Source organism: Amblyomma mixtum, chromosome 1 (genome assembly GCF_055824585.1).
Source record: "Amblyomma mixtum isolate Tamu chromosome 1, ASM5582458v1, whole genome shotgun sequence".
NCBI lineage: Eukaryota > Metazoa > Arthropoda > Arachnida > Ixodida > Ixodidae > Amblyomma > Amblyomma mixtum.
In genome coordinates this window covers 176,350,701-176,356,899 of record NC_143012.1, presented here as the reverse complement: position 1 = coordinate 176,356,899, position 6,199 = coordinate 176,350,701, and the positions used below count along the sequence as shown (strand labels likewise).

General features: G+C 43.7%; 1 non-coding gene across 1 annotated transcript; it reads right to left on the bottom strand.

Moving 5' to 3' along the window:
• Window positions 1-5,729: 5,729 nt before the first annotated feature.
• Window positions 5,730-5,800, bottom strand: TRNAG-GCC (transfer RNA glycine (anticodon GCC)). Its single transcript has one exon. It is a non-coding gene; the product is annotated as a tRNA-Gly (tRNA).
• Between the last annotated feature and the right edge of the window lie 399 nt (window positions 5,801-6,199).

The following is a 6,199-nucleotide window of genomic DNA, read 5'->3' as shown; positions in this document are numbered from 1 at the left end:
AGGCCGCCCAGGCACCACAACAAGGGCCAGCTCGCCGGCGACGCGTAACTGGTGTGGCAGATCGTCAACCTTCATACCGGGTTTCAGCTTCAGGAGAACGGTCCTGGTTGTAGACCCCTTCTCCTTGACGCCTGAAACACGCCAACGCTCCCTGGTCACCTCCGTTACATTCCCAAAAGCCGCAAGAGCCGCCCGAATGTCATCGTCGGCTACACCGTGCAGCATCCAGTGCAGCCGTAGTTTCACCTGTTGGTCGGCGGGATCGATGATAATGCAGCGCCGTCCTTTGACATCCAGTTCCTTTATCGCTGCCAACTTCTTCGTTGCCTCGGTACTGTTGAGCGTAACCGCCAAAACGTGGTTTACCTGATACGCCCCCAACGCCACAACGTCGGCGAGCGCATCAGCGTTGGCGAGGGCGTTGCGGAAATCCTCGACCCTGTAGGGTCTAACTCGCACGTCGCCGTGCAAAAACACGTTGTTTAGAACAACACGACCGGTAGGCAACGTAGGCAAAACGATTTCGTACTCCTGTCCTTCCTTATCTTCAATCCTGTTTCCGCGGCCATCGACTGCCGCTATCGCCGCTACGTGGGAGCTCATGATCCTGCGTCCGTACACGCCAGTGGCCGGAAGTAGAATGACTGAACCACCGACGCTTTCTTTTTTTTCTTCAACATGGTATTTATTACAATGATGTAATGTTCTATGTACATCAACTATATACAAGCCATTATGAAAACAGTGGTAAACGATACATATTGAAAAGACCATGCACTAGAAAAGGGGCTATGCAGAGAACATCACTGATAGTGAGTGCCACTCCGGTTCGTACTCACTCTGGGCATACACGTCTCTTAGATGAACAACCATTCGACTGAAGTCATCCTTTGTAGACACAACAGGTTCACAGTGTCTGTCCATCATGAGGGTTTTCCAGAGGCTGTGCAGTCCAATCAGAAAGAACATGTCCAGGGATTCATCAACAAATGTCAGCGCAGTGAGATAGCGAACAGAATGTGGAGTCAGATTAATTATTTTTTTAAATATGCGTTGCAGGATATCCCAGAAGAGTACTGCATCTTTGCAACTGATGAAACAATGCTCAATTGTTTCTGGTTCATCACAAAGGCGGCAATTAACGGTAGACACAAAAATGCCCTTTTTATCTAACCATGTTCTAACGGGCAACGTACCGGTGTCTAACTTAAAGAAAAAGGTCTTTGTACACGGCGAGACTGGCATCTTACGTACTCTTTTGAGTACGTCATGCCCCGGTAAACCAACATACAGAGAGCGGTACATGGGCGGAGGGAAGAGCATACTAATAAAATGCTTATACAACTTTTTCCTCGACACTAAAAAAAGGAACTCAGGAGAAAAACGAACAAGTAGGAAACGGACAGCCAAATACACCTCTTGCATTAAGCCCCACAAACACGGACGGTCACAAACATTGGAAGACACAATGAGGTTGGGCAAAACATGAACTAAATTTGTTTGCAGGAATGAACGTACTATTGGGTGTGTAGTGTTACGGAAAAACATGAAACGTGACACTATCTGTCGGACATACAGGTGAACTAGACCAAGGCCGCCAGCGCTTACAGGCCGAAAAAGGTTATCACGCCTCATGGATTCAAAAGACCAATCCCACACAAAAGTAGCGCAAACCCTGTGAAAACGCTGGATAGGAAGTCTTGCGCAATGAATAATTTGCAGTACATAATATATTTTAGTGGCGAGAAACAGATTACAGGCGGTCGCCCTGCCAACAATTGAGAGGCCATGGGGGACAAACGTTTGAGCACAGCGCTGAAGAGTTCACACGCGGTCTTTCCAATAATGTGCGCTATGCTTATAGGCACTCAAAGGGACGCCAAGGTACTTTGGTGGCCTGCATGTCCATGTTATACCAGCATATTCAGCAGGTGTCGTGCCCCAGCTACCAAACCAAAGACAGCAACTCTTAGAGCGATTAATCCGACTTCCTGACACCGAACCAAAGTCCTCCGTTAAACGAATAACCTCATCGATGCTTGGCTTATCAGTGCAAAAAAACGCAAGGTCATCTGCATAAGCCAATTCCTTCAGTTCGTGGCCCATTATTCGGAAAGCATGGACAGCTCTACTGTTTATAACACTTATGCAAAGCGGCTCCAAGTATAATGCGAACAGGAGCGGAGACAGTGGGCACCCTTGCTTCACCGAAGACTGAATTGGGACTGGTTGCGAGAGACAGCCATTAACAATCAAGCGCGTGGTACAGGATTTGTAACAAAGGCGTATGCCAGTAGAAAGTATTGAACCGAGATTGACGTGATTTAAAAGTGCAAAAAGAAATTAATGGCACACTCGATCAAATGCCTTTGCCAGCTCAATTTGCAGCATTGCTAATTGTTCTTGAGCGTCACTGCAATACTGCAACACCGTACGCGCTACATGTGGGTTAGATTGTATTGATCGTCCCCGCAAGCCACATGTTTGATGACGCCCAATCAAAGTAGACATTGCAAGCTGCAGCCGATTTGACAGTACTTTAGCAAAAATCTTATAATCTACATTAGAAAGCGTGATTGGTCTGTACCCATCTACAAATTGAAGTTTTTCCTTATCCTCGGTCTTTGATATACAGACAATATGACTTTTCGTAAATGACTGAGGCAAAAATCCAACATCAATACTTGTCTCAAAAATTTGGAGCAGGACAGGGGCTAGAACGGATTTAGATGCCTTGTAAAATTCTTCTGAGAGGCCGTCAGGCCCCGGGGGTTTTCGAAAGCGGCAATTGATCAATTGCATCTTGCAATTCACCCAAGCTTAAAGTGCAACTTATTGCCTTGCACTCATCCTCATTGAGTGGGTTAATCATGGACACCAATCGCGCTATATGATCATCATGAGCAGTGCTAGACGTGGCAGCAAACAGAGAGCTATAGTGGTTTTCAAACTCGGTAACTGAACCACCGACGCCGATGCTGAGACGCTAAACTGACCGTCTGCTGAGAGCGCAACCTGTTACGCAAGTCTCCATGTAGGTCATCCCACCGGCCGGCGCCTGCCACAGAGAAGCGACTGCTCTTTGTCGAAAAAAAAAAAACTGCTGTAGTAAACCGTATATTCAACGATAGTGTGGACTACATTCCTGAGCATTTATTTCGTCGCTCGAATGCGTAGCAGATTCACCGTTTAGAACCACTTGTTGCGTTAGTACTAACATACCCAACAATTCTGGACGAAAGCATTTTTGAGCAGGAAACCATTTATGTAAGCATTATGTTTTCGCATAATGCAAGATTTCACTATAAGAGTCAACATATCCACAGATACCCGACGGCAGTCTTGTATTTTTTTTTCTATTAATGATTTCGCTGTCCTCAAAAGCATTTTCTTTTGGTTTTTTGTGGCAGTCTTGAGTGTTCGATGCGATCGATGGAAACATTCCCAAAGAAAGATTTCGCTACACATGAGAAGAATGAACCATTATTTTCAATATTTCCATGAGAGTGTCCTAATATTTTCCAATTTTCAAAATTTTCGCTCTAGAATGTTGGACATGCAGATTGTATTTTTTGTTGCCGTGCGCGTTTTCCCCCGAAGTTCTAAGTGTATATCGGCAGGATATTGACGGAGAGTACACAAGTGAGTATACGCAGATAGATGACCACAGGCATCCCTTTTGAATCTGTGAGGAGGTGAGTGCCAGCTTTTCTAGCAATTTTAACTGATTAATTGCTTATTGTATTTGTACTCGCACCCCCTGTCTTCATTTTATTTTAATTTGAATGCGGTGGTTGCATTTATGCAAACTTAGGAGCGTCTGCTTTGAAACAGTTAAACGGGTTGATAGTTGTCACCGTGCTCGGCATTTTTTCCCTACATTTTTATGAAATACGTCGAACATAACGGTACTATGTATGAATTTGACACTTTTCTTAAAATGCAGTATTTAATCTCGAACTTGGAACCTCACGTCAACGCCCTGCTTCTCAGCCACCATTAACCAACACACATTTTTTTTTGCTAACGTTCACCGCAGATTCCTTCACATTGACTTTCTGGCCACAAAATCGTGGGGCTTAGGGGGAGCGACAAAGCCTGCATCGACATCCTAGTGGATACAGCCACATTCTATAAAACTATGTTCAGTTGTTTCACACAGTTACCCCATACAGCACATGTGCCATCTTATTGGTTGAATTTCTTTTTGTAACTTTGGTAAAGACACCCGGATGAATTTTTCGTTAAGACACCCTGATGTAGCTTCAAAGAGTACGTTGTTTCCTCTGGTGCTACGAAATCACAATTCCGTCCTGATTTCTATTTTCCCATTTTTATTTATTTGTACAGTGTGCCTCTTTTCTATTCAAGTAATCCAGTTCTTGCCTTCTGCATTTTTAACCTGTCGTTTATTTGTTTCGCAGCCGCTATAACCACCTAATTATCAACCCCGTAAAAACCAAGTTTATGTTATTTGATCCACTCATAAACTCACAAATCACTTGCCTTCTTTATCGCTTGGCCGTGCTTCGCATTGCACTAGTGATAGCGTGACAATCTTTGGTACACAACTTGATTGTCACCTAAAACTTTATCATGTCAACCAGCTCAAGGAGAAAGCCGCATTTGGAATCCCTGATCTATAATAAAATCTCTTTCTTTTTCTCTTCTTCCGCGCTCTTATCGCTTTACTATGCGTTTATTCATGCGCATATGAACTACGACACTGTAACATGGTGATACGCACACTACTGTCATTTGCGCTCGAAACAACGCATTCCAAATCAGGTCGTACCCATCATCACCGGCAGATCATATAATTCCGATGCTATGCCTTTGCTACGTGAGTATAATCTTATTAATTAATAATTCATTTCAGTGCAATCTAGCTATCATGCTATTCAGGTGAATTGACAAGAAAACTTTCTTTTCAGTTTACTGAGAATACTTTTTAAAATAGTACCACACCAGGTTTGCAGCTCAAAAAAATTTTCTTGCTACCCCAGGTCTGTGCTATTCATAGAGTTCTCGTTTAACATCTATTTCCTTATGAAATAAACTGCCCTGAGTTTAAAATTACCCATGTCTTTGTCTAAGGGTAAATCAACTTTGAAAATTTTTCTTTCACAACAATAGAAGACTTGGCAGGTTTGTGTTTGTGCCTTTCATTATCGATTATTTAAGGTGTTTCTACTCCGCTCTCTTTATTCTCTTTGTACTTCGTGCAATGTTATATATGAGGATGGTGCTTTTATTTTACATTTCTGTGTTTCATACTGTAAATGTGTTTCTTTTGTTTCCATCGCATGGAACGTTTTGCTATGAATATTAGCTTTCTTAATAATAAACAAGTACCTCTCTGTTTTGCTGCTCGTTTATTTCTAATGCAGCTTAATGCTAATTTATCGAGGATATCGTTACAGCCGCCTAACTATGGGTCCTTCGACGGCATAATGATGTTATGAGCCCATCCCTCATCTACACCATCAATTCTAATCAATTACATTATCGCTATTAATTGACTTCGCCGTAAATATACCATTTTGGAGTTATTACAGACAGCTCAGCTTCTATGCACACTAAAAATTTGAAATTCAGCCCGAGGCACGAGCACCTGTCCTGTCGACTTCTTTGTTTGTCCTCGTTTTTGCAGCGAGCCATGAAGTGAGACCAACAGGCCGAAACAGCCACTTCAATCAGTAAAAATGCTCCGGAAAAATAAAAAGCAGTGCGTCGGCCGGGAATCGAACCCGGGCCACCCGCGTGGCAGGCGAGTATTCTACCACTGAACCACCGACGCCGATGTTCGGAAAGCCCCGATGACTGTCTATTCATAGCCACCTGTTACGCAAGTCTCCGTTAAGTAGGTCATTGCGCCGGCCGGCCGGTCTCTCCTACACAGAGGAGCACTCAGTGTCGAGAAGAGGCCTTTTGGTAAGCCGAATGTTCACAGAATTGAATGTCCAGTATGTGGGCATGAAATTGTTCGAAATGGCAACGTTTTTGTTTGTGCAGAACTGAGCAGTCAAGGAATTTCTGAAGACTGCATTGTTCGTTCACTCCTGAGTACTGCATACATGTATATACTTAGTGGAAGCTTAGCAGGCCCCAGTAGTTGAGTAACGTACTGAATATAGATTTGCAGCGACTTTTCACACGGCCATGTTTCGGTAGGGTTAGTGGCATCGCCCGTGTGCTG